A 25,797-nucleotide genomic window follows, 5' to 3' on the forward strand; every position below is an offset into this window, starting at 1 on the left:
GCACTATTTAAAAGACAACCCACAAATGTGCACCCAGTTCTGAGTAAGAAGTGTTTCTGCTGGCTGGATTGACTGGAGATAATATTGGCGAATCGAACAGAGATAGTTAAACTGGTGTGTTTATGGATTAATTTCCCTCTTAGCACCAAACTAACTGTATTGAAGGGAACAGAAAATCTTTGAATGCTCAAAGGCTCCTGGAATAAGCTATAATTACAGAATTGTACAAGACAGGTCAATGTCTACAGTTGAAGGAGGAAATGAAGATTTCCTCTGGCATCTAGAAACTCAGATTTGAAGGAGGAGAACAATACAGTTTTATTTAACAGTTTTACAACATTGTTTGTTGCATTGCTGAATTACCGTAACTAAACAACCGCATAAAACTTTCATTAATTTTTTTTTTCTTTGCTTATCTCTATAAAATGTACATTTTCCAGTTTGAAATGCACTCAGTTTCTCTTTTGTTTTTATTTTCTTTGAATGTAAGGGACATCTTCTGTAAGTAACACATTTATGTGTCATTTCCATTTGTTTGGGGCATGTTTGAGCCAAGTATCCTCATCCTGATTGTGTTTTTTAAATGAAGCAATTCATAGTCCAGTGTATCAGAAAGACTAAAATGTCATTTTCATTTCAAACAAACCCTCATTAGCTTCTGTGCATTACAGTGACAGAGCTGCAACAAAGATTACGGGAAAGCAAAATGCTCTCGCGAATATCCACAATGTCAGTTCCACCCTTTCCCAGGCTCGGTGCAGTCAGAGTAAATCTAATTGCCAGAAATTAGCGTTTGTTCGCTGAAAGCTTCAGAGTGCAAGATGCTTAATTTTATTACTGATTCAGTTGGCAGAGGGGGTTGTCAGGAAGTATGGAGGAAAGGAGTTGCAGGCAGTGCAATGGGGAAAAAAAGGAAACCGAGCTAAAATTTCAACAAAAAAAAAAGAAGACCACAAACTGAAATAAAGATGAGTGCTGCACTGAGCCACACACTGAATATAAAAGACAATTGTGTGAAATATGCATGGCTGGATGGAATGCTGAGAACAATACTAAGCTGCAAGCTTTACCTGTAACCCACAATGTAGGCCCTGATCCTTAGCCTGTTGATAGCTCCAGAAGATTTGGAGATCATGCAAATGATGGAGATCACAAAGCTGGTTCATCACCTAGACAACGATAAACAAGAAGACAAGGATGAGAAGAAAGTCTCTTCTATGTTTAATAGGATTTAAGATTCTTTTTTTCCTCTTTTTGTAATACTTTTATTATTGCTTTTCTTATTGCAGATTGGTTTTGCTTTGAAAGGTATTGATTGTGAGCAAAAGCACCAACGGGGACTGAAAGAAGCAGAGATGGAAGGTGTGGGCTGGTGATTTGTTTAAAGAAAAAAATGTTCTCCTTCTGCTTTGCGAAGTGCATCTATATGTTTTAATGAGTCAAAGCAAAAACCAACATTGGAAAACTATTCTTGGAAGAATTTTTCAACATAAGATGATCACAAAATCCCAATCTTTTTCTGACAGTGAAATGAAAAAGATCACAAAGTAAAAAGTTAATGTAAGTAAAAGAGATTTGCTTTCAGTTGATTTCATAAATAACGATATCCAACTAAAATATTATTAAAAAATATTTTTCCAGCTGGGATATCACGATAGCCTCACAAACTGATTATAAGTTGTAAGTTGTGTTCTCATATATAAAGCAAAACACAAAATAAGAGAAGAAATGTGGAGACAGAGAGTGACTTATTGTGTCTGTGTTCCTATTGTCAGCCTTGCAATGGGAAAACAGCACTAATCATCCTTTCTAACCTTAATACCTTGCTGTCAAGGTCAGCCCCACAGTGAGGGTATTGTTGGCAGTGTGTCCTGGATACTGAGGTGCACTGCCAGGTTGAATTTCTTGCTTGTGTTGTTATCTGTGACGTGCCCCAGAATATGTCACCAATCTTTCTGAAGGAAACAAAAATAAAACAACCATGGGGCATTACATACCCAGTTGAGCAGTTCTACTGAAAAAAGTAGACTATCTGCATTGTACAACTGCTTTACCAAGGAAGTTATGGATCGTACTGTACAGTTTAGAAATTACTATTTCTAAACTCTCTGGTTCTTTTTTCATATAATGACAATTCATCTGCTGGTAGCAATCGTATTGTGGTCTTTGTACATTTCACACTGAAAATTTGGGATACATTTGTTTTTTATTTTTTAGTTTATTATTTCAAAGATATTGTTCATTCTTAAAACTTTCACTGATAAAATGTGTGCAAACACTAAAAAACAGTAGAAATCATATCAATTTTCTAACCTGTGGGGATGTGCTGGATAATAGGGCCTCTATTTTTTTATGTGAACAAGCCAGGATGAATATTTTTGCTATTAGACCACTATGTTCTGTCTCTATATAACTTCTATGTAGAAAAGTTTTTGTCCAGTTGACAAAAAAATGTACTTCTCCTTTATACTATAAAAATATAAGAAACTATAGCTGGACCAAAATGTCATTGTTTTAAACATTGTGGGCACTGATCCACCAAGTCTTCAAACCTTTGGTGTCTTTTGTCAGCCCTTTGACAAAGAAAGTCCATGAAACTCGTTCATTTGGTTGGAATTGATTACACATCTGTGGTACCAAACCTCCAGAAAATGTACTTAACAGCTTCTTTGGAGGCAGGATTCTCTCAAACCAGCACTGACCAACCAGAAAAATGAAAAAACAAAAAGTGAGTGTGACATCAGCCATGGAAAATGGCTTACCGGTACTTTTGGCTCCACCCAAATGAAGTCAATTCAGCCGCCATTTTTTCTCATTACAGACGTCGCCATGTTGGAGCGAGATGACGTCAGTAAGCAGCGATTATCCGAGTCGGTCTGACTCAATGTATCTATGGCAACCACTCTCGCCAATTATTTGACCTGTTGGAAGTCCACACTGAAAACAGGCAAAGGAAAAACTAAATCACACGTTTCAAACGTTCAAGTTGGGATTCACCGGATACTTTTATCGAGGCTTCTGATTGCTCTGTTTATGATTTGCATAACTTGCAGTAAAAAAAAAAATACTATGAAAAAACAGGATTAGCATGTTAAAAAAGGTAGCAGAGCAAGGATGGCTATTCTGACAAATAGAATGACTGAGTCATATTGTTATTTCTCAAAAGAAACTTATGGGATTTTGGCTTCTTGGAGCCAGCAGCTACTTCCTATTTGGAACGCCAGGGGGAGGGGTCACTCAGTCCAGTTCTCCTACAGTATCAATGAGTGAACCACATCAGGGTTCATTTGCAAGTCAGCTAAGACCCTTGTTTTAGATGTACCTGGGTTATCTTGTTTGATCTACACCAGAGTTCAGGAGAAGTTTTTTTTTCCTTATCAAAGGAAATATACTTTTACGTGGACCCAATGGAAAAGCCTTTTTTTTGCAGTAGCGAGCAACATTACAGAGCCATGTGACAAAACTAGACTCAAGTCCGCTTGAAAATGATATTGTTTCAGATTGTATATTTTTCTTTTAATGGCATTTGGTAATTAGATGTTCCACATCTGATGTCCTGGATGTCTGAAGTAGATGTGCCAAAATTATTAAGATTTGTTTACATTCCTGAAGTTTAAATAAAGCATTATATAAGAAATTGCCTTTTGCTGACTTGCTCTTGTCAGAGCATGAACATGCAGGCTGTTTTTCTCATCCTTTCTGTGATTCTTTTATTTGTCTCAAAGGAGAAAAAAAAACCAAAAGGCTAAGACCACAGGGACCTGAGTCAAAACCAAAAGCAAAACCAGTCCTGGGGAAACCGAAACTGTGGAGAAGGCTAAATATTGTACAGAGGGAGGAACAGTCAGCCTGTCTCACTTGCTTGGATCATTAATTTGTATTCTAATTAGCAAGAATGCCACAGTTGGAATGCGACGCCTGCACAAGGATGACGGCCGTGTGTGACCCTGTGTGTGTCTGTGAGAGTGTGTGTTTGTGACCTGCCTGGGCTCCAAGTCTCCTGGCTTGTTAGAAATGACAGATTGATGTTATCCTGCACCCCTCACCCCAACTTCTCTACCCAACCCACCCATCTGCTCTGGAAGGTAGCCAGATCTTTAAACCTGCCTTGTGTTTACACCATGTGGGTGTTTGTCTGTGTGTGTGTGTGTGTTTGAGTCACTTTTAGTTCTGTCATTATTTGACTGCTTGGACCAGCAGGGGAACATTGAAAAAATTCAAGTCATGCTTTAACTGCATCTATCATTTTTGCAGCTGTGAATTTCAAGGCCAAGCTGCCTTTTTTGTATGTGTGCGTTTTTTAAGCACTTTTGCTTCAAAATGAAATCTTACAGTGGAAATATACTCACCAGTATCAAGATGTGGAATATTAAGATTAAAACCTTCAAGATGGGCCGAACGAAATGATGAATTCACGTCCCACTCGGCTGTGGGAGCGCTGGAATTGACGGCGTAGGTCATTGTTCATTTCCTGTGTTTTCCCATTCATTGTGGGTAAACCACTTCAGCCAAGCTTTTCATCTGCTGTCCCCTGATTTTTTTAAACGCCCAGATGGTGAAGAGAGCGTTTGTGTCCCGAGGGCCTAAAAACATTCATTTAGATAGTGCCAATACCCAATCTTCAAACACCATTCTTTTGGACATATCTTTAAGGAAGAAACCCGAAAAATGTATCAGTGCTATCCCTTGGCCAGTGACATCACATTTATTAAGGTTGTGTGTTTGTGTAGTTGAGGTCATTTTTCAGTGTGTTTGTGGTGTGTGTCTGTGTGTTAGCTACACTGCTACAGTGTCTCGCCCAAGGACAAAGGAGAGCTGGTCCTCACAGTAATTGAACCACAGATCCTACCAGACTATTAGTCACATATCTTGCTCTGTCCAGAACCTTTATTGTTGTTGAATCAACACAATCTGTGCCAATGAAAACAGGTCAGTAATACAAATGTAGCTCTCACAGATGGCAATGCCCTGCTTTTCCTCACACAAATGTTGGGCTTTCCTTTCTCTTTTAATGAAAAAAAAAAGAAGTTTGCACAAAGTAAGTGTTGCAGTTGTTGTTAAATACCAGATTTCTTTGAGTGATTTTGCTACTTTTGATGCAAAATCTGGTTAAAGGCGAATTTCCAGTTAATGACAAAATGAGGTTAGTATTTATTTTTTATTCTAATTGTCCCATTTGACTTTGGTTTGATTTGGTTTAAAGATCAGACGAATGGCAGAGTGGTAAGAATGGATTTAGCTAACGCACTTAAAAAGATTATTTGGCCTTAATGAGATCATTTAAAGGTAGAGCAGGAATTTTTTCAAATTATACAACAAAGTTAAAAAAAAGTGACTGGACAGTACTCAACATAAATTCAACCTATGAACTGTAATTTCCAAATTTAGGTACAAGAAATTTTAAAATAAAGTGTGAGCATTAACTAAAAAGTAATATATATAGTTAATACAATATTGTAATTTTTTTTTAAGTATATGTAAAGTCAAGACAAAATGTTATGTTATATGTGTTTGCGCTGTTATATTTTTAATGTCTCTGTGATAAGCTGAAAATCTAAACAGGATTTAGCTTGTTCTTTAGCCAAAAAATGCTGGGACAATTTCCAGCAGTCAACAATCAAGACTATTAAAACCTTTTTTGTGGTCTTCTTATCCTGTATTCTTCTCGTATTTATTTGTTTATTTTTTTGGTCAGGTTTTTTTTATTCATCTATTTTTATTGCTGTTTATAAGATTTATTAAAGTAACAAAAATTGGCTACTGCATGAAAGTTTTCATTCAGCTAAAAATTGAATATACAGTTGATCCCTATTCAAAAAAAAGTGCCAAAACTCTGACTGTAAACAAATGTTTCCCACCCTAAAATCCAGCTTATGACGACTAAAGAAAAGTAAAACTAAATTAATAAGTAATAGAGTTTAAATTTTTTTTATTTCTTATTAGATCCTGTACTTTCTTCTGTTATTTAAATCTATTAAAATGCTTTCTGTTCGTTTATTTTTATTATCTGTGACTGCTGACATGACCTACTTTGTTGCAATTTAAACAAACATAATAGTTGTGTTTAAGGATTTTTTGAATGCAAAGTATGTTCAAATCAGCATATTTGATCAGTTGGGACATCCACGTTCATGTTAACACATCGCAAATGAAAAGCTCTCAGACGAACCCTACTGTTAGGTCTGCTGAGAGAACTGAAGTCCTGCAAGATGGAAATGTTAGTTTATTTGACCTAAAGAGAAGACAGTGATCTTGTAGCCCGGAGGACCTACTTATTGTTTAGTCAAGTAACTGGACAGACTTTACCTTTCTTTTTAGACATTTATTTTTGATTTTTAAGTTGTTTGTGAAATCAGGTCAAATGATAAAAAGACCGTCTTCTCTTGAGAAGGCTGAGCGAAGAGGGAAGGGAGTGCATGAATGTTTGAAAATGTTCTGGAAGGGATGACAGCTTTCTGCCTCTTTGTCAGCCTCATGGTCGCCTTCACACTCAATATATTTCACTCTTGTAAGCCTCAAGATAGGATTTTATATGAAATGAAGCCCAGTCTTGGTAACAAGACTGTAGGACTAGGGCACATGCCTTTTCTGTCTACAGTAGACAGTCCTCCCTCACTGTTTTACAGTTTATCCAGAGGAACAGAATGAGATCAGGGCCACTGGACACTGGTTTTCTGCATCCAGATGGTAGATATGATGGATCCCAGCAAGGGGTCCCGATGATGTGCCCTTGAAATGATTTATACACCAGCAAAGGCATCTAAAAGGCAGTTGAAGAGAAAACTTCACCGTACATGAAATACTTGCAAATTCATTTTGTCTTAAATTCCTTTTTTATATGTATATATAAATAAATTTTATAAATTTCTATTTATTAGAATCCTTTATAACTTTGTTGCAAAAAAAGAACAAGATGTTAATCAAATGAAAAATGTTTCATCTGTAAATGAAGGATGGGATGATTAAATGCTAAATTCTGAGAAGGAAAGGTTAGAATACAAAATTCAACAGAAGGCAGTTTGAAATCAAATGAGATTGGTTACAGAACCACATGTGGTTGGAAAAAAAGGTGAAGCCAAAGGAATTAAAAAGAGCAGGTCTTTATTATGATAAGTAACTTTGACACGCTCGCACTGAGCCCAGTGCCAGTCCATCCGTCTTCCCGGTCTCCTACTGATGAGCACTGGAATCAAATCCGAGTACGCTTGTTTTTTTTTGCCACCACAGTGACTTGTCTGGGTCGTCATCAGTCTATGTGTCCCTGTTTTACTCCCCAGCTGAAGTCTTCTGGATTCAGTCTCACCCACTGGGAATCTCTGCCTCTCTTCGTCTCGCTTTCCCTTCATCTCACCTTAACATTATGCAGATTTTTTTTTTTTTTGGTTGTTGTTTTCTGTGCCAATCCCTCATGTTGATTTGATTCTTTATTTACCTCAAATGTTGGTGCTGTTTGTCTGTTTGCAGAAATGTGCGCATCGCACTTGATAAGTTGTGAAACACAGAGGGCATCAATCACTGTCACTTGTCTGCTCGACTTGTCGCTCACGCTGACAGAGCCCTCTGCAAAACCTTCCCTGCTTGGTCTAACCTCGATGAATTTCCAGCTCCCCCAACACATAAATCTACCTATGAGGGGGTAGAAAGAGTGAGGGAGTGGGCGGGAGAGCTGGTATACGGACACACAGTTTTGTGCTTTTGCAATCTAAGTCAAATATGTGTTTACACATTTACAAATGAGAAATCCAAGAGCGCAGTGTCACTTCTTATATTCTCCATGCCCATGGCAGCCAGCCAGGCTCAGCGGCCCTTCCTGTAGCAGACTTTTGCAACAGTTATTTAGATAAATGATTAAAGTTTAGGCACAGGCAGCAAGAGCCTCACCATTCTTATTTAAGGAAGAATGGGCAAGCTGTCATCTTTTGATGCATTGCCTGGCCTCCTGCATGCAAACGAGACAGGCTCTCTCCACTGATGCTGCCCCACTTCACAGTCCCTCCCTTCATCTTCTGGTCCCCAAAGACTTGCCTTTGTGATTGATCAGGTGTCACGGTGGCATCATCTGAGGCACGAGGGGAGACTGCCCACCCAGCAAACCCTGCATGCTGATCATAATGTGATTGAGAAGATGGCAAAAGCAAGGGAAGACAACCACACAAAGATCTATGGTTACAATAGTGTGGAACACTCCCTTAAGTCTTCACAGACCAAAAAAAAGTTTGCCTTTGTCTGTTCGAGTAAACTGCATGTACTGTAAAGATGTAGACGCAGTTTGTGTGGGCATCCTACAGGCGTCCTTCGTTATGTATCACCTGGACACCCCGTGTGTCCAGCACTTGCGCATGGTCAGTAAGAAGCCAGTATGCACACGTCACAAGGGCACCATATGACAACATAAAGTCATCGCATAGCAAAAGGGTTGAAAAATGTTGGACTGTGTGGACATTCAAACAAATAGACAATAATAAACAAATTATAGCCACTTTAACCCTTGTGCTATCTTAGATGACCCCACCCTTACATTGACGTGTTCTCCCTACCATAACAAAGGTGGATAAAGGTGGAACGATTTCATGTAATCCATGGACACCAGTGAGGTTCACAAATCATTAAAGAAAAAAGGTTCAGAGCACTGTCTAGTGGGTCTAGATGACCCAACTCCCAATGTTAAAGTGCCGAGGATAGCACAAGGGTTGCATAAATGTTAAGGAGTAGTCGGTCAAAATAGAGCACAGGGAGGTTTTCTACTCCCTCCTCCCACAAAGTGAGTATTATAGGACAGAAGACTGACAGAATCCATCTAAAGCTTTGGAACATTTCAAAACTCTTTTATCACTTTGAAGGGATTCCAGGCATTCATTAGACCCATACATGAGAAGTGCATGTGACTTACATTATCTTTGCAAATACTGTATTTCATAATACACTTACCACTCACACAACAATGGTACATTCCATTCCATTCCATGACTTTCCTTGAGTTTGACGCACGAGCCCCAAGGGAACAGCAAGACGTACCTGCTTTTCCTTGACCCATTAGAACCCAGACCCATTTTTTTCTTAAAATAAAATTATGTGTATTTTACCACAAACCAAGTGGACCACAGAATCCATTTCTGATATTTATCTGTTACACTGATGTCACCATGGGTTCTTATGGGTTAAGATGCAGTTGCTCTTCTCTACAACCTTCTACAGGCCGAGACAACCCATAAACCTGCATCGCCCGTTCGGGTCCATTCCCAGGTGGCACAATGAGCTTCATCCATTGTGGGTACTTGGGCAAGACCCTCACGTTACTACCTAACTATGTATCCACAAAGAGGCCCAAGTCTGGGTCTCCCTGTGCCCGCCCCCAGCTTGGATGAAAATGCAGGGTTGTGCAAAACTTTCTGTGTGACTCTGTGAAAACTGGTTCGCTGTGGTGACCCCTTGAAGGGAAATACTGAAAGGTGAACAGCAACACTGAGGAGAGTTCTGCAGATCATGAAGCCACAGCTTTTAATGCCATTTTTAATAAAATAACAGCATAGCTTCATGGTAAAAGTACTTAACAGAATACCTGCCGTCAATATCTACAACCTTGTTCAAAAAATTTTCTCAATGTGAAAATAAAACTAGATTAAAGAAACTAAATCAAAATAATTTGGAGGATGCACCTCCCTTATAAACATGTCCCCCTCCACTCTCTGACAAAATCTGCACAAATTTAAATAGATGTGATTTTTTTAATTAGTTGAATATTAGTCACTTGAAGCAGGATTCTTTTCTTTTTTTAGTTAATGTCCAATAGAAGGCCACAAGAAAAACAGAACTGTTCAGTGATTTAGCTATGGCGGTAAAACTCACACTCATACTTTTGGCTTCAAAGAACAACATGTTGTTGGTGTTGTACATGTTCTTGGCTTCTTGGCGCAGATAGCTGTGCAGTCTCCTGGGCTAATAACATACATAGCTCCACAATCCCTCTACATTTTACAATAAACAAACCAAAAACAACAACAAAAACAGCAACAATTTTTATTAAGTGCATTAAATCTTCATTATATACGGCCTTGATTTAGTCCAGAACGAATACAACGGCTAAAATGAGGTAAAAAGAAAACATATAAACTTCCTCATAGCCCTGTGTTTGGTCATTACTTCCATGAGTGACCGGACTACAAGCACAGTGCACCCTAGAGGAGTTCAGAGTAGCAGATGTCACTGCTTTTGATGATGAAGCAAAAAGAGAGTCAATTTGGAGTCAAATATAAGCCTCTAGATTTTAATGAGGAATGATCAAAGACACTAATTAATGAATCAAAGAAGTTTCTAGTGTACAAGAAACACTGCAAAAACACATTTTTGTTTGTAATTAAGTATTGGCTGCCAGGTCCACGATACTCCGTTTTCCCCCAACGCACATATCGTATAAGCAACACATCAAGATACCGGCATTTATGGTCTATGAGTGAAACATCTGTTTGGTAGTGGGACAAACTCTGCATGGTTACATAATATTGTGTTTTACACATACATCTGTAGCTTTTTTATGCATTTCCTTTAGTCACATTTTGTTACATAAAATCTGTCTTTAAACTATTAACAAGATGTGAAATTTTAGGAATTTGAAGTACTTGGTGACAGTAACTTCCGAATGTTTTATTGATTTATTCAAAAGGTTTTTGTTTTTTTTACTTTTTTATAAGTGTTTTGAATCATTATACATTCTTGCTTTGCAATCCTAAATTACCCTTGATGAACAAAGAATGTCCCTAAATTGGTCAGGCTTGTTTTTTTATTGACTTTAAAGTACTTGTACCACGTCGTTCTTTTCTTATTTATCTTTTATCTCGTAAAAACGTATTAGATTTCTTTTTAACACATGGAAAAAGTATCCATTTTCAGCAGCAAAAATTATTTCAGAACTGTTCTGGTCTTCTTGAAACAATATTACAGATATTACTCTCTCAAAGAAACCTCTGATTATTTTCTTTGGACTGAAGTGAGTCTCATTTTTGCCTTATTGCGCACATAATCTGGCTGTGTGTCGTATATATATTGTCTTTTTACCTTTTCTTTCTTTCTTTGCACTTTCGCCTCATATTGTCTTACAGACCTCTGCTTTCTCTACATTCATTCTCTGATTCATTTTATTTTTCTTTCTTGCTGTGTTATCTGTCTCAGCTCCATTTCCTTGCTCCATGATACTCCCCCAGTCAGTAGCTTTCATTTTCATGATAATTCAGCAACACCACTGGACTGCAAAATCACTTTTCTGCCTTTTCTTCTTCCCGTTGCCGCTGTCTTTAACTTTATCTTTTTTCCTTCTGGCTTTATTTCAGTTTTTGTAATTAAACGCTGTGTTCTGAATGAACATCCCTAACTTTTTCCTGTTAAAATAAATAGGTGAAAAGGGTTGAAAGTGATAAAAATCATTTTTATGAAAATTGAGTAACAAACTTAAGTAACTTTAAGTCTTTATTTTATTTTATTTATTTTTTTGTGTAAAATCGCTGAGTTCAGCTCTTGTATCCCAGTGTTTTCATGAACTCTGTTGCCTTTAAAGGTCATGAATCGCAAAGATGAGGAAACCCAATTTTCTAGTTTAGAAATTCTCCGGGAAGAAAGCTGATTGTTGAAACCAAATCAGTTTGTAGTTTCTGCTGACCGCTTTCTATACAAATATATTGTAACTCAGTGATATTCAGTTTATATTCTTTCACAATACTTGTAGTCATCGTCTAAATACTGTATTTATTTAAGCCGATAAGGGACAAAAATGTTAAAGTTCCACTCCAGTTTGATCTATTGTAAAAGAGTTTCCAGTGGTCTTTTATAATTATTATGCCATTTCTAGTCAAAATCAAAAAACCTGTGTCATAGGACATGGGACATAGCTTCTGCAGAGCAGCAGTGGTTCAATCGAAATTCACCTCTGAATTGTGGGCGGGACCATCGAGAAAGAGTTTCCTGACTTCCCATCATCATTTTTTTACACTCTTTTCTATTAGCTTACAGCCCCTCACAACCCCAAGCTAACATTTTCACTGCAACAAACTGAAAAACGAAGACATTAATGGATCTTGTTGTCTACAAGTGGATGCATCAGAATGAAGCAGAGTAGAAGGCTTGTGACCGACTGTTGTAGATTTAGGTGGCAACTAGCTTTTCCAACTCAGTTTTTTTGTCTGCTCCTCATTTACCATGATTTGAATGAAAAATAATTATCTGAAATGCAATTGTATCCCTAATTTTATGTCATCAATCTTGGGAATAATACCAAAAGAACACAGACAGTGCAACAGAAATGGATGCATCTTCTTCAGATATTTCTGGTTTATTTCTCTTATCTTTTTACTAAAATTTCGAAAAAGAATTTCCGCTGCCTGACCTTGACTTCATGACTTTATATCTGGACAAAACAAATCTGATTTTTGTTATTATGTTAGTTCACCCCATTTGTTAAACTATAGGTCTATTTACCATTCTGAAATGCAAGTCGCAACCCAATCAGAGAAATATAAAACATGCTTAGATATATGGGCTTTCAAAAGATGAATCCCGGCAAGTAACAAAAGATAAAGGACACAAATGTGCTGCTGCACAAATGCAGAGCCAGAACGACGAAAGAACATTGTGATATATCAAAGATGCATATTATTAAAAAAAGGTAATTTCACTGCCGGCATGCAGGATTAGACAAACACAAAAGTAAAGAGCTCTGGCCAAGACTGCAAACAAGCTGCTGTCTCAAATTGATAGTTCTGATCACCAAACACAAACAGTATTTTTTCTTTTTGCTGTTTTCCTTCTAAATTTAAAATCCGATCAACACAGCACTGAGCTCTGATTTCACTGCAGAGTATCAGAGAAAAGCACAAACATTATTTACTGAGGCTGGATATTCTGGCAGTGGTATGATATGCATAATATGCTCCATATAGAGATTTGTATTACATCTGTTTTGATTCTTAATAATAAGACGCAGCATGTCATGGCTACAGAACACTTTTCGAACCCAGATGCTGGAACCCAGAAGAAACACAGCGGGAAGCAAGCGTGGCAGGTAAGAGGTTTAATACGTGGAGCAGGAAACAGAGCGTGAGCAGGACTGGATGTCGGTTCCAAACTAGAGGCAGAAGTTAGCGGCGTCACTGGTGGATTTCTCCGTAGGCAGATGCTGGTGAAGGATGGGATACTAGAAGAGGCAGAGGCTCGTGGTGGGACCGCAGGAGAGGACAGATTGGCGAGACTGGCTGGAAACTGATTCTGGCGACCACTCGTGGTACTGGATTCCTGGAGGTGAGTAGAGAGAGACAGTTTTTAGTCATAGACTTGACGTAACGAAACAGACAATAGCTTGACTTGAAGACCAACTATGCACCATCAGGGGCAACGGACTGGCGAAGACTGATGATCCTGTGGCTCCTTATGAAGGCGGATGAGATGATGAGGTAAGTGGTTGCAGGTGGGGAGAATCAGCAGCCAAGCGGAGAGGAGAGGGGGAGGAGTCCGACAGAGGCACCATATCAGTACCCCCCCCCTCAACGACCGCCTCCAGGCGGTCAAGGGCGGCGATCAGGGTGGGCACGGAAGAAATCCTCAACGAGCGAGGGGTCCAAAATAAACGAGCGGGGAATCCAGGAGCGCTCCTCCGGACCGTAGCCCACCCAGTCGACCAGGAACTGGAATCCACGACCCCTACGACGGACATCCAAAATCCGGCTGACGTCATAGGCCGGAGCGCCGTCGATGACCCGGGCGGGCGGTGGGGAAGTGGACGGCGGGCACAGAGGACTGTCCTGGACTGGCTTGATCTGAGAGATGTGGAACGACGGGTGGACCTTCAGGGCTTTGGGTAAACGAAGACGGACACAGGTAGGGTTGATGAGTTTGTCAATGACGTAAGGACGGATGAATCGTGGAGCCAGTTTCTTGGAGGATGCCTGAATGGGTATATTGCGAGTGGAGAGCCAAACCCTCTGACCAGGTTGATAGTCGGGTCCCACCACCCTGCGACGGTTGGCGATCCGGCAGTTGCTCTCCTTGGTGCGGAGGAGAACGGCCTTCGTCTGAGTCCAGACGCGTTGACAACGCTGGATGTGATGGTGGACGGAAGGCACTGCCAGATCCAACTCCTGGGAAGGAAACAGAGGTGGTGAGTACCCAAGGGCGGCCTCAAAAGGAGAGATCCCGGTGGCAGATGAAGGATGAGTCTTATGGGCATACTCTATCCATACCAGGAAGGTGGACCAGTCCTTTTCATTCTGTGCCGCCAGACAGCGGAGAGCTGCCTCCAGCTCCTGGTTCGCTCTCTCCGCTTGGCCATTTGACTGGGGATGATAGCCGGACGAGAGACTGACCGTGGCCCCCAAGGCCGAGCAGAAGGCCTTCCACACTTGTGACGTGAATTGGGGGCCACGGTCGGAGACAATGTCCATAGGGATGCCATGGTGGCGAAAAACGTGGTTGACCATTAGGTCAGCAGTTTCAGTGGCCGTGGGGAGTTGAGGAAGGGGAATGAAGTGAGCCATTTTCGAAAAACGATCAACAACAGTGAGGATAGTTGTGTTACCGTGTGACGGGGGGAGACCGGTGACGAAATCCATGGCAAAATGGGACCAGGGTCGATTGGGAGTGGGGAGTGGATGAAGCAGACCTGCCGGAGCAGAGGATGAAGATTTTGACCGGGCGCACGTGGAGCAGGCTGCTACATACTCCCGCACGTCCTTTTCCATGGCAGGCCAATGGAACCTTTTGCGGATAAGGTTAAGAGTCCGGTGAATTCCCCCATGGCAAGCCAAGCGGGATGTATGCCCCCAGGTGATGACCTCGGACCGGAGATCAGCAGGAACGAACAAGGTACCCCTGGGGACAGGAGGGTGGTCATTATTGTCTCTCAGGGCTTGGAGTACCTTGTTTTCGACGTCCCACGTGAGGGCTCCGATGACGCAGGTGGAGGGAAGGATAGTGGCTGGGGCGCGTTCTGAAGGGCTGTACTTTCGGGACAGGGCGTCAGGCTTGACATTTCGGGATCCGGGTCTGTAGGTGATTACAAAATTGAAGCGGTCAAAAAAGAGACACCAACGAGCTTGCCTGGAGTTGATCCGTTTGGCTGAGCAGAGATAGGCCAGGTTCTTGTGATCGGTCCATACGATGAATGGCTGTTCTGCTCCCTCCAACCAGTGACGCCATTCCTCCAATGCCAGCTTGATGGCAAGTAGTTCCCGGTTGCCGACATCGTAGTTCTGTTCTGCCGGTGATAATTTGCGAGAAAAAAAAGCACAAGGTTTCATTTTGCCCGTTGAGTCTTCCTTTTGGGAGAGGACGGCCCCCACCCCGGTATCAGAAGCGTCGACCTCGACGATGAATTGGCGAGATGGGTCAGGTTGGATGAGGATGGGTGCGGATACGAACAGTTCTTTCAATTTGTCAAAGGCTTGTTGGGCTTCAGTGGACCAGACAAAGGGGTGAGAAGTAGAAGTAAGGCGCGTGAGGGGAGAAGCTATGCTGCTGTAATTACGGATAAAGCGCCTGTAAAAATTGGCGAAGCCTAGAAACTGTTGACGTTTTTTCCGAGTGTCTGGAGGAGCCCAGTTGGTGACGGCTTCTAACTTAGCAGGATCAGGTCGGATGCAACCGCCCTCAATGATATAGCCGAGAAACTGAACGGTTGAAACATGAAACTCGCATTTCTCAAATTTTACATAAAGCTGGTTTTCCAATAATCTCTCCAGCACGATACGTACGTGATGTTCATGTTGGGCCTGATCATGAGAATAGATGAGAATGTCATCTAGGTATACGAAGACGAACCGGTTAAGGAAATCACGGAGTATGTCGTTAACCAACCTCTGGAAGACTGCAGGGGCGTTGGTGAGGCCAAAAGGCATGACCAAATATTCATAGTGGCCTAAGGGGGTTTTAAATGCAGTCTTCCATTCGTCGCCTTCTTTGATGCGAACCAAATGGTACGCATTGCGGAGGTCTAATTTAGTGAAGATACGAGCTTGTTGAACGGAGTCAAAAACGGATGTGATTAGTGGCAGGGAGTATTTATCTTTGACTGTGATCTGATTAAGTTCGCGGTAATCGATGCAAGGCCTGAGTGTCTTATCTTTTTTCTCCACGAAGAAAAATCCAGCCCCCACAGGGGAGGAGGAGGGTCGTATGTGCCCTAGCGAAAGCGCTTCCTAGATGTACTGTTCCATGGCATTTCTTTCGGGGCCCGACAGGTTGAATAGCCGCCCCTTAGGTAGAGGAGCACCAGGAAGGAGGGTAATAGCGCAATCGTAAGGTCTATGCGGGGGAAGGGCGCTAGCCTTAGTTTTACTGAAAACCGCTTTTGAGTCGTGATAACACGACGGAATGGAAGCAAGATCTACCGAGACGGGACTCTCGGTATCAATGGAGCACACACGGGGAACCGCGGACAGTAAACAGTTAGCGAGGCAGTACGAACTCCATTGAGTGACAGATCCTTGAGCCCAGTTAAATTGGGGATTGTGCAATTTAAGCCAGGAGAACCCTAACACTATGGGAGTATGAGCGGACTGGGTGATGTAAAACTGAACTGATTCCCTATGATTACCTGACGTGACGAGTAGAATGGGCTTGGTACGGTGGGTGATACGAGACAGGTGTTGTCCTCCGAGGCCAGAAGCTTCAATGGGGGTTTCTAGGGGCTCTGTGGGGATAGACAAGTGGTTAACTACATGAAAGTCAATAAGGCTCTGTTCCGCCCCAGAATCTACAAGGGCCCTTAGATCATGAACTTGGAGATCGAGGCATAACTTGACAGGTAAATACAAAAATTCTTTACCAGAATCTGTGGCAGATAACTCCCCTCGTGGCCTGTCGTCTAGCTAGGGGCTTGGGAGTTTAAACGTACTGGGCACCCTGAGACTAAATGGCCTTTAGCCTCGCAGTAGAAACAGGCTCCAGCTTCGCGTCTTTTGCGCCGCTCCTCTTCTGACAGCCTTGAGTGACCGATCTGCATGGGTTCATCCATAGTCTTGGAGGGGACAGGACACTCAGCATACGGGCCGGGATCGATCGGTGGAGCGTGGATCGATCGGTGGAGCGTGGACTGACTTAGTTGGGAGACGTGGAGGCGGATGACTTCGTTCTTTTTGGCGTTCACGTATCCTAACGGCCGACCTGAGAGCGGCGGAAACTAACTCCTCAAAGGATCATGCTTCCGGTTGAGAACAAAGGTTGTCTTTAATTTGTTCATTCAAGGACTGGTAGAAAACACCTTTGAGGGCCAGATCGGGCCAGCCAGCTTCAACCGCTAGAATGCGGAAATCGATGACGTGATCGCTAACAGGACGGTTCCGCTGTTTGAGTGCAAGCAGCCGCCGGGTCGCCTCTTCCTGTTTACGAGGTTGGTCGGATATCAGGCGGAATTGGCCGAGGAAACGCTCATAAGACAGGTGAGAGATGGGATTGGCAGAGAGAAAGGCTTGGGCCCACTGGAGAGCTTTACTTCGTAGAGAATTGATGATGAGTGTGATCTTACTGTGGTCGGTCTGATAGAATCGGGGAGCTTGTTGACATATTAACTGGCACTGCAGCAAAAATCCTCCGCAGGCTTCCACATCCCCGAAGAAAGGTTCCGGTTGGAGTCGGATGTTTTCGGGTGCGGACGGCGATCCGGAAGCAGAAGAAGCTGGGATGACAGGAGTATGGATTGTGGCAGGCGAAACCTGGGAAAACTGGCTAGTTAGTTCATGTAAGGTCTGAGTCATACCATCTAGGCGATGAAAGAGATCCTGCTGGGCAGCAGCCATTTGTGACAGAGCGTCCGCTTGACGTCCCAGCATAATGCCTTGTTGGGAAACGGCTAATCTGAGTCCTTCTGGGTCAGCTGGGTCGGGATTATGGCCAGTCCGTTCTGTCATGGCTACAGAACACTTTTCGAACCCAGATGCTGGAACCCAGAAGAAACACAGCGGGAGGCAAGCGTGGCAGGTAAGAGGTTTAATACGTGGAGCAGGAAACAGAGCGTGAGCAGGACTGGATGTCGGTTCCAAACTAGAGGCAGAAGTTAGCGGCGTCACTGGTGGATTTCTCCGTAGGCAGATGCTGGTGAAGGATGGGATACTAGAAGAGGCAGAGGCTCGTGGTGGGACCGCAGGAGAGGACAGATTGGCGAGACTGGCTGGAAACTGATTCTGGCGACCACTCGTGGTACTGGATTCCTGGAGGTGAGTAGAGAGAGACAGTTTTTAGTCATAGACTTGACGTAACGAAACAGACAATAGCTTGACTTGAAGACCAACTATGCACCATCAGGGGCAACGGACTGGCGAAGACTGATGATCCTGTGGCTCCTTATGAAGGCGGATGAGATGATGAGGTAAGTGGTCGCAGGTGGGGAGAATCAGCAGCCAAGCGGAGAGGAGAGGGGGAGGAGTCCGACAGAGGCACCATATCACAGCAGAGCGGATGAGAGGACTGCACATGCACTAAGGGTAGCTGGGTTACAAAAAGGCAGATGGAAAAACACTGACCTGAAATGTTAAGAGTCTTGGAACTAAGAAGATTGGCCTGCTGTCCAAAAAAGATTAGATATGATTGGGAAGTTCAGGTGACAAGACTTTATTCTATTTCCTTTGAAAAACACTTTTTGGTGACCTATTTTAAAATCCTTAATAGCATAAATGTTGTTTTTTTTTATTTTAAAGTTGGTAATGCGCCTAATACTTTGTTGCACGTGTGCATGACATAAGTTCCAAAATAGACTATTGTATAGAAAATACAGTAGCTTTGAAATTGTTGGTTTAAAACAAACATAAAAAGAGTCATGACACATGATTGTATTAACCCTTGGAAAATAATCTTGGACCACTTTATAAAGTGGAGGTTCACCTGTTTTTTTTATACATTTCTCACATTGATTTGACCTTCTTTTTGTTTTTGGATGTATATTTTTTTTTTGTCTGATCTTTGTTTTGAAACATAAAAATGGCCATCTCAACTTTTGGGGTTTTTGCAGTAAAAAAAATGGCTAAATTTACAACTTAAAAAATTTTTTTTGGCACGTTTCAGGCTTATTGAGGAATTATTGTGTGGTGTGATGAAAAAGCATCAGTAAAGAAAAAAAGCTGGGGTTGTACTAAAAAGACAAATATCAAGCATTGCCACAAAAACTGTTTTAAAGGTAAATTATTAGAGCAAATTGTGAAGTAGGAAAGAAAATGCTAAAAATGGCCCTGGACTACTGATGATATTTGATTTGATTTGAAATGGTTTATTTCAAGCAATTAAGTAGAAATAATACACCAAAGCAATATAATCATCAGTTGTACATTCATAAAGTAACTAATCAAATGTATGATAATTAGACATATTAATAAATATTGCTTGAAAGGGAGTGGAAGGAAGCGAATTTATATAATCCCACCCCGTTATACTATAGCCATTTTATTACATGATTTATCAATATCCGGTTCCCAGTTTTTATCAGACAGAATTAAAAATCATAAGGTATCGATAAAGCACATGACAAAGATGAATTAGTTATTAGTGAAACAACCAATTACTGAAACAGAATTCAACCCTTTTTTTTTACTTTAAGTCGCTCCAGAATATAAGGTGCAGCAGCCAAAAATGGTATATTAAAGAAAAATCATATTTAAGTTGCACTTCTGGGAGAAATGTATTTAACAAAATATGGGAACAAGAACAGAAATTTCATCTTGAAAGGAAAATCATAATAACAGAATAGACAATAATAAAAGACTCAGTACCACACCGATGCTTATCTAGCGAGCTTCATGAAACATTGGAGGAATCTAGTATATTAGTGCAACATATGAACATTTATCAAGAAAACATAAAGAACATGCCAACAAGTCAACTAAACTCTTTATATCACCTTAAATCTCTAAATGTATTGAATTCATTATTCTCTGTTTAGCTTTGGAACAATTCCACTTAGCCTGACGTGAGAGGATTTTGGTCAAAATGTTCCTTTCACACAGAGGACCTCCAGTAATTCAAAGGCCCTTTTTGTCCTCACATTCAAATGAAACAGATAAACCAAATATTTTCCCACCACAATTGTTCTTTTAAATTAGACAGTAGGCCATGTTTAATGGGAGAACATACCAAGCCACATTCCTGTCCTCTATGGCACCACAGACTTCCCAAACTGATATGTAAATGTAGAATTTAAACTGTTTTTAAAACTCAGCACAACCTGACATCTCTTAGACTAAAATATCCCATTAAAACTGCATAGCAAATGCTGAAAGTTGCAAGTTATTTTCCACACTTGTCACTTTTAATAAGAGGCCTTTCATTACTTTAAAATGCTTCTTTTACCTCCAGCACAGATTTATTAATATTATTTTTTTGGATGCTTTTTTCGGAAGTGGTTAAAGGGCATTAAAGATGAGAAGAGCTTCAAATTAATATTGATGCTACTTGGATTTCACAACACCTAACCCCCCCTAAATGTTTTCTGACTGCTCCAAAGTGCAGTGAAGCTCTAGAAAAAAAAATCCAAGTGGAAGTGTACAATTAATTCTTCTGTGTGACAGGAGATCAATACAGCCTAAAGCATGGATAGAAATTAATTGATTGTCACCAATAAAACTCAGATAAAAAAGGGGAAGCAGAAGTATCTCTCTTCTTTGTACGAGTCCTCTGGGGGATTTGGGAACCTGTGGACAAGGTTCATTTAATCTGAGTGCTTTTGCTATCAAGGAGGTGTGGATGTCTGGAAAAAAATTGTAAGGGGGGATACCGCAGATCTGGGATCAACTATAGGCAGAAAGCATAAATAGAAATGCAACAATTAATTCCAAGAGCCTCATCGAGGAAAGAACACCTTAATTGTTACATGATCAATCAAGTTTGAACCGCCTGGTGAGTTCATTTGACCCTCTCCAATTCATTAGTATTTTTACACCCATTAAGCCATTCCATATCTGTGGAGAGACACATCTCTCTATTTTAGCTCCACTTGTAATCTCCTCATTCAGCAATTCCGACGTTTCATTCTTGCATGTACTTCCTGGCTGGTTATAGCCTTCCATTCAGGCAGCAACTAAGTGTGCTTTTTGCTTATATGAAGCTCCAAATTAAGTTAAAAGATGATTCATGTTCCTCTTTCCTAGAAAATGTACAAGATGTCTTTACTCTCTTCTCTTTCCCTCTCACTTCTTCACTAATAACATTTTCTTCTCTATATCCCCCTCTCTCTGAAGCTTTGTAATCTGATTGTTCCTCCTGTGATTTTTCTGGTATTGAGTTGCCTGGATCATACATATGTATAAGTCCTCTACAGCACTTATTTCACCTTCTGCTGCTATTTCCTTTAACATACAACCAAAGGGAGGTTCTACACGGATTCTATGTTAACACTTGTAAAAGCTTCCATCCATGGAAGGTTTTGATTTGTATCACAAAATAACCCACCATGTCTTCCGTTTTCTCCATACATGGAAGTCACGATTTAAAGGCCCGTACACACCGGGACGAATATTCGCCAGGCGTTATTCGCCAGCGTTTTTCGCCACGTTTTTTGTGTTCACACCCAGGCGATTTTCGCTGACGATGAGCCGAGCGAACATGCAATTTCATTCCCTGACATTAGATGGCGCTTAATGTAAAACAGAAATACTCCTGTACACAAGGTGGCGCTGCGCAACTTTACGCTTCTTAAAGCCGCTTTTCACTCAGAAGAAGAGAGCAAGTATTTACGCGCTTGTCAGAGTCATACAAAGAAAACATGAATATTTCAAGCACCAGTTGCTCCAACTGGTCCTTGGTTCGGGGATATTTTAGAATGTCCGTCATTATTTCTTCGCGGCTGTGTAGATGCAACTTGGCGTCTATCTTCTTCGCTGGTATGTGTGCTCAGCAAGGCAGTTTTGTGTTTGAGCGCCCCCAAGTTGTGTTTTACTGTAACTTCAGAGGCTCCAGACACGTGTGCAAAAGCGCCGTTCTCATTGGTCAAATAGATTTTGACGCGACGCGTCGAACCAAAAAAACGAACCCGAGGCGTTTTTTAAAAAGTGACGCTTTGACGCGTGGCGTTTTTTCGCGTCGGTGTGCACACTCACATTGGTGCCCTTTGTTTAGTCACGAGGCGTTAAACTAAACCTCAGCGAAAATCGCGGGCGAAATTCGTCCCGGTGTGAACAGGCCTTAAGCCTCAGTCGCATGCACCCTTACGGAGGGTTGACCCGTACGTATGCTGCAGGTTTTTGGGTTGTCTGGACCTGTGGAAGGTAGTAGGGAGGAGCGGCCAGACTTATGGGGAGTGAAATTTTGTCCCTTGAGGCTCATATGGCCACCTCAAGGAATGGCATGAGAATGAAACGCAGCATTTTAGTGCATGTCGTAGCTGTATCATGAAGTATTTGTAAGGATATGTAAGTTGCTGTAACTTAAAACAGACAGGGTATGCTGTCACACAATGCCCTTATGCTGCACTCTGATCATTGGTAGAATGCGAGCACTGGCTCCGTACTCCTTACTGCATGAAACACCCATTGTATTTTATGCCTGATTTCATATTTTTATACAATTACCAGAATGAAGCCTATTGAGACAACTATGTTGTAATATTGGGCTATATAAATAAAACTGAATTACATTGAATTGCTTAAGTGTTTGCTGCGACCTTTCACCAGTAGCAGAAAAAAGTGCACATGAACATTTTCCCTCTACGGTAGGGGTGTCCTAATTTTTAAGAAGTCTTGCCTCATCTGCTGCTGATTACCTGGATCAGGTGTAATGGCCAATAAGGTGCTTCAGCGGCAGGTTAAATATGTAGGACCAGGGCCGGCCCTGGTCTTCTGGGGGCCCTAAGCGAAATTTAAGTTGTGGGCCCTCTAACTGATCAGCAGCACCAAAAAAACGCAACTGTTCTTGTAATATAAATGAGATCTCTCTTAATACATTTGTGAATGTTTTATCGTTGCTGCCAAAGAATTGAATACAGTTAATTGCCTGCATGTTGGATGCACATTTAGTGGTGCCAAACAAATTTTAAATGCAAAGAAATAAATATGAATGACAAATGTACATAGATATATAGATATATATTTTTATGTAACATTAGGCACTCAACAAATGACATTCACAAAACTCCAACTTATTAAAAACAGCAACTTAATACCAAATCAGATAACGATAAAACAATCCAACATAAAGAAAACAACAGCTCAATGAGGGGGATTTTAGAAAGTCAGTCTTTATCAGTCTGAAAAGTACCTCTTTGCACTAAATCCATTCTTACTGGATCAGAAAGTGTGGTTGGTCATTCAGCTGGACCAACTGGAGTTGAGGTACCGGTAGGTGGAATTTTGGATCCAGTAGGCTTCCCTTCCATACACGCCTCTCTTGGAGCCTCTGGAACATAAGATACAGAACATCAACAAAAGCAAACAGTGAAAAGTAAAACAGTCAAATGTTTCCCTTTCAACAGTAGATGTGGTGACAGCAGTTTCTTCTGCATCTAAAAAACAAGAATTATTATTATACAATAATCAATGATAAAACTAATAAATTATCTAAAGCAGAAAACTACTAATAGTTTAGTGGCTCATTTAAAATCTGTGTGCAGGTTTTTCACAAATTCATGGTCTTTTTATATATTTATGACAGATTTATTGTTTGATTGTATATTTGCATGCAGTCATATTTATTCATTTTTATTATAAACAACTTGGGACTCCATACTCCTCAGCTGCTGTTTATGAACATAAGGGGTTATGCAGACACTGTTTTTTAAATTACTTTACATGCTATTAAAATTACCTTAGATGGCATACTCAGTGAAGTCAGGAACATCTTGGGATGTGGACGCTGCACCACCTCCAATACTTTTTGAGAGCAGAAGAAACTGTCGGCTGAGACGGAACTGTGCAAAAAATCATCATCATGTAGGACCAAAACTGCAAAATACAAATAAGAAATAAATGTACCCATTTATAAAACATAAATGTGAACAATAATTTGAGTATAAATGGAAATATAAGCATTTATACACTTCTTCTTTATTATTATTTTGTACGTTCAGGATTTTAAAATTAGTACATTTATTTTGTTTATCATTTATAAATGAGAACATTTATTTCCTATTTATATTTGGCAGTTTTGATTCTCCATATTTCATGCCAATGCAAGATTTAAGACACATTCAATGTTGAAAAAGTCAGACTACCTGACCTGCAATAATATAAAACGGCAGTTTTTTTAATTACATAAACCGGAAAATGCAGAACGCACTAAATGTGTTAGCAAAACAATGAAACAATACGACAACGTGAGTTAAAACATTTATCAGCCATCATCTACTTTTCTCTGCTCTCCACTGTTTTGGAAGGTCATGTCTGACCTCATCTTAGAAACTTGTATCAGAATTATTTTCGAGTTTTCCATTGGAAATTTACGACAAACGGGGTCGTTTGTGTGTAATCTTCACCTCGGATCGCTGAGTATTTTACGTAAATTGCGCAGCTGCACTAATGCTGGATAATGTAAAAATACGGCCCCAACATCCTCCAAACTTACCTTGTGATTGATGTTGAAGTTCTTCATCTTTTTTCAGCTCCTGATGGATAAAGTATCTTTGTCATGAAGTTCTCTTGTTGTCGCTCTGATCAGCATGACAAAATGTGCTCGTTTTTTTTTCTTTTTCCCAACTTTATTGAAATAAAATGCGCTCGTAAATGCACACTGTGCCAGGATCAGATGCAATGATGTTGACCGATCGTTGCTGAGTGGTGTAACGTCATTATTTGGGTTGCCAGATTGGTTCAGGTGTGTTGGAGGGGGGGGTCACAAAAGTGCAGGCAACTTTCTTTTGCACACGTTGGTACGGAAATTCTATGAAATGGGTTGCCAGATTTGGGTCTTTCTTTGTTTTATTTTTTTCGCCACTCCGGGGCCCTGGTGGTGGCGTGGGCCCTACGCGGCTGCGTAATTCGCGTATAGGGAGGGCCGGCCATGTGTAGGACACTAGTCCTCAAGGCCTGGAGTTTAAGACCTGTGCTCTACGAGCTCACTGAGTGGTCTACAACTTTGATATATCCTGCAAGCGACCTGCGTGACCTGTGCAGATTTGCCCATTTTTCACCCACAGTCAGCTCATATCCACATCCCATATCCACGCATAAGGGCAGTTGTGACAAGGTCCAAAACGATTCAAGAGCTTACGGTCCTCAATGGAATTTGAAGTTACAAAGTTCAAATATTTAGTCATTTGAAAACAAAACTCTGCTTTAGGTTCCTAGAAGGTAAGGCTCATGGTAAACCAAATAGGGGATGTAAAATAAAAGGTCAGTTACAGTGAAACGAGGATAAATAAATAATCTTTGTTTGACATTCTGTACATTTTAAAGAAATCAGCCATCAGACTTCCAAATATGGGATTGTCTTGAAATTGTCTCTTGAAATCCACAAAAACATGCTCAAAAATAGTAAAAAGGAATTTTGTTTACACTGAAATGTTTGGGTTTAAATTTTAGTTTACATGTCTAACAAAATGCTAATTAAAACTACAGATCTTCACCGGTTTAAATTTAATATACAGTTTGATGTATCCTTAGATAAATGAATCGGTTTGTGAATAATTTGCCTTAGATATGCCGTTATTGATGCTCCTATCAAAGTGTAAAGTCCGAAAAGCAAAAATGTTGCTTGGGACATAATAGAATGCAAGTACACGACACATGAGAGAGAAAAGGGCACTGTGTGACCATTCCATCAATTCATCAATCCATTTTCTAAACCTGTTATTCCTGTTTGGGGGTCACATGGTTGCTGGAGCCTATTCTAACCAATGCTGAGTGA

At 40.8% G+C, this 25,797-nt stretch overlaps 1 protein-coding gene and 2 long non-coding RNA genes across 3 annotated transcripts in view; 1 reads left to right on the forward strand and 2 right to left on the reverse strand.

Moving 5' to 3' along the window:
• LOC101163483 (neurexophilin-4) overlaps positions 1–25,797 on the forward strand; it is a 48,957-nt gene that overhangs the window by 16,823 nt on the left and 6,337 nt on the right. The gene's annotated exons all lie outside the window — the stretch shown is intronic.
• On the reverse strand, positions 17,950–18,398 carry LOC144992299 (uncharacterized). The gene is made up of 2 exons (XR_013656169.1): positions 18,274–18,398; positions 17,950–18,185 (listed from the first exon to the last, which is right to left on the reverse strand). It is a non-coding gene; the product is annotated as an uncharacterized LOC144992299 (long non-coding RNA).
• Positions 23,188–24,727, reverse strand: LOC144992298 (uncharacterized). Its single transcript, XR_013656168.1, has 3 exons — positions 24,517–24,727; positions 23,761–23,897; positions 23,188–23,352 (listed from the first exon to the last, which is right to left on the reverse strand). It is a non-coding gene; the product is annotated as an uncharacterized LOC144992298 (long non-coding RNA).

This window comes from Oryzias latipes, chromosome 5 (genome assembly GCF_053564925.1).
Source record: "Oryzias latipes strain Hd-rR chromosome 5, Olatipes_Hd-rR_3.1".
Taxonomy (NCBI): Eukaryota; Metazoa; Chordata; class Actinopteri; order Beloniformes; family Adrianichthyidae; genus Oryzias; species Oryzias latipes.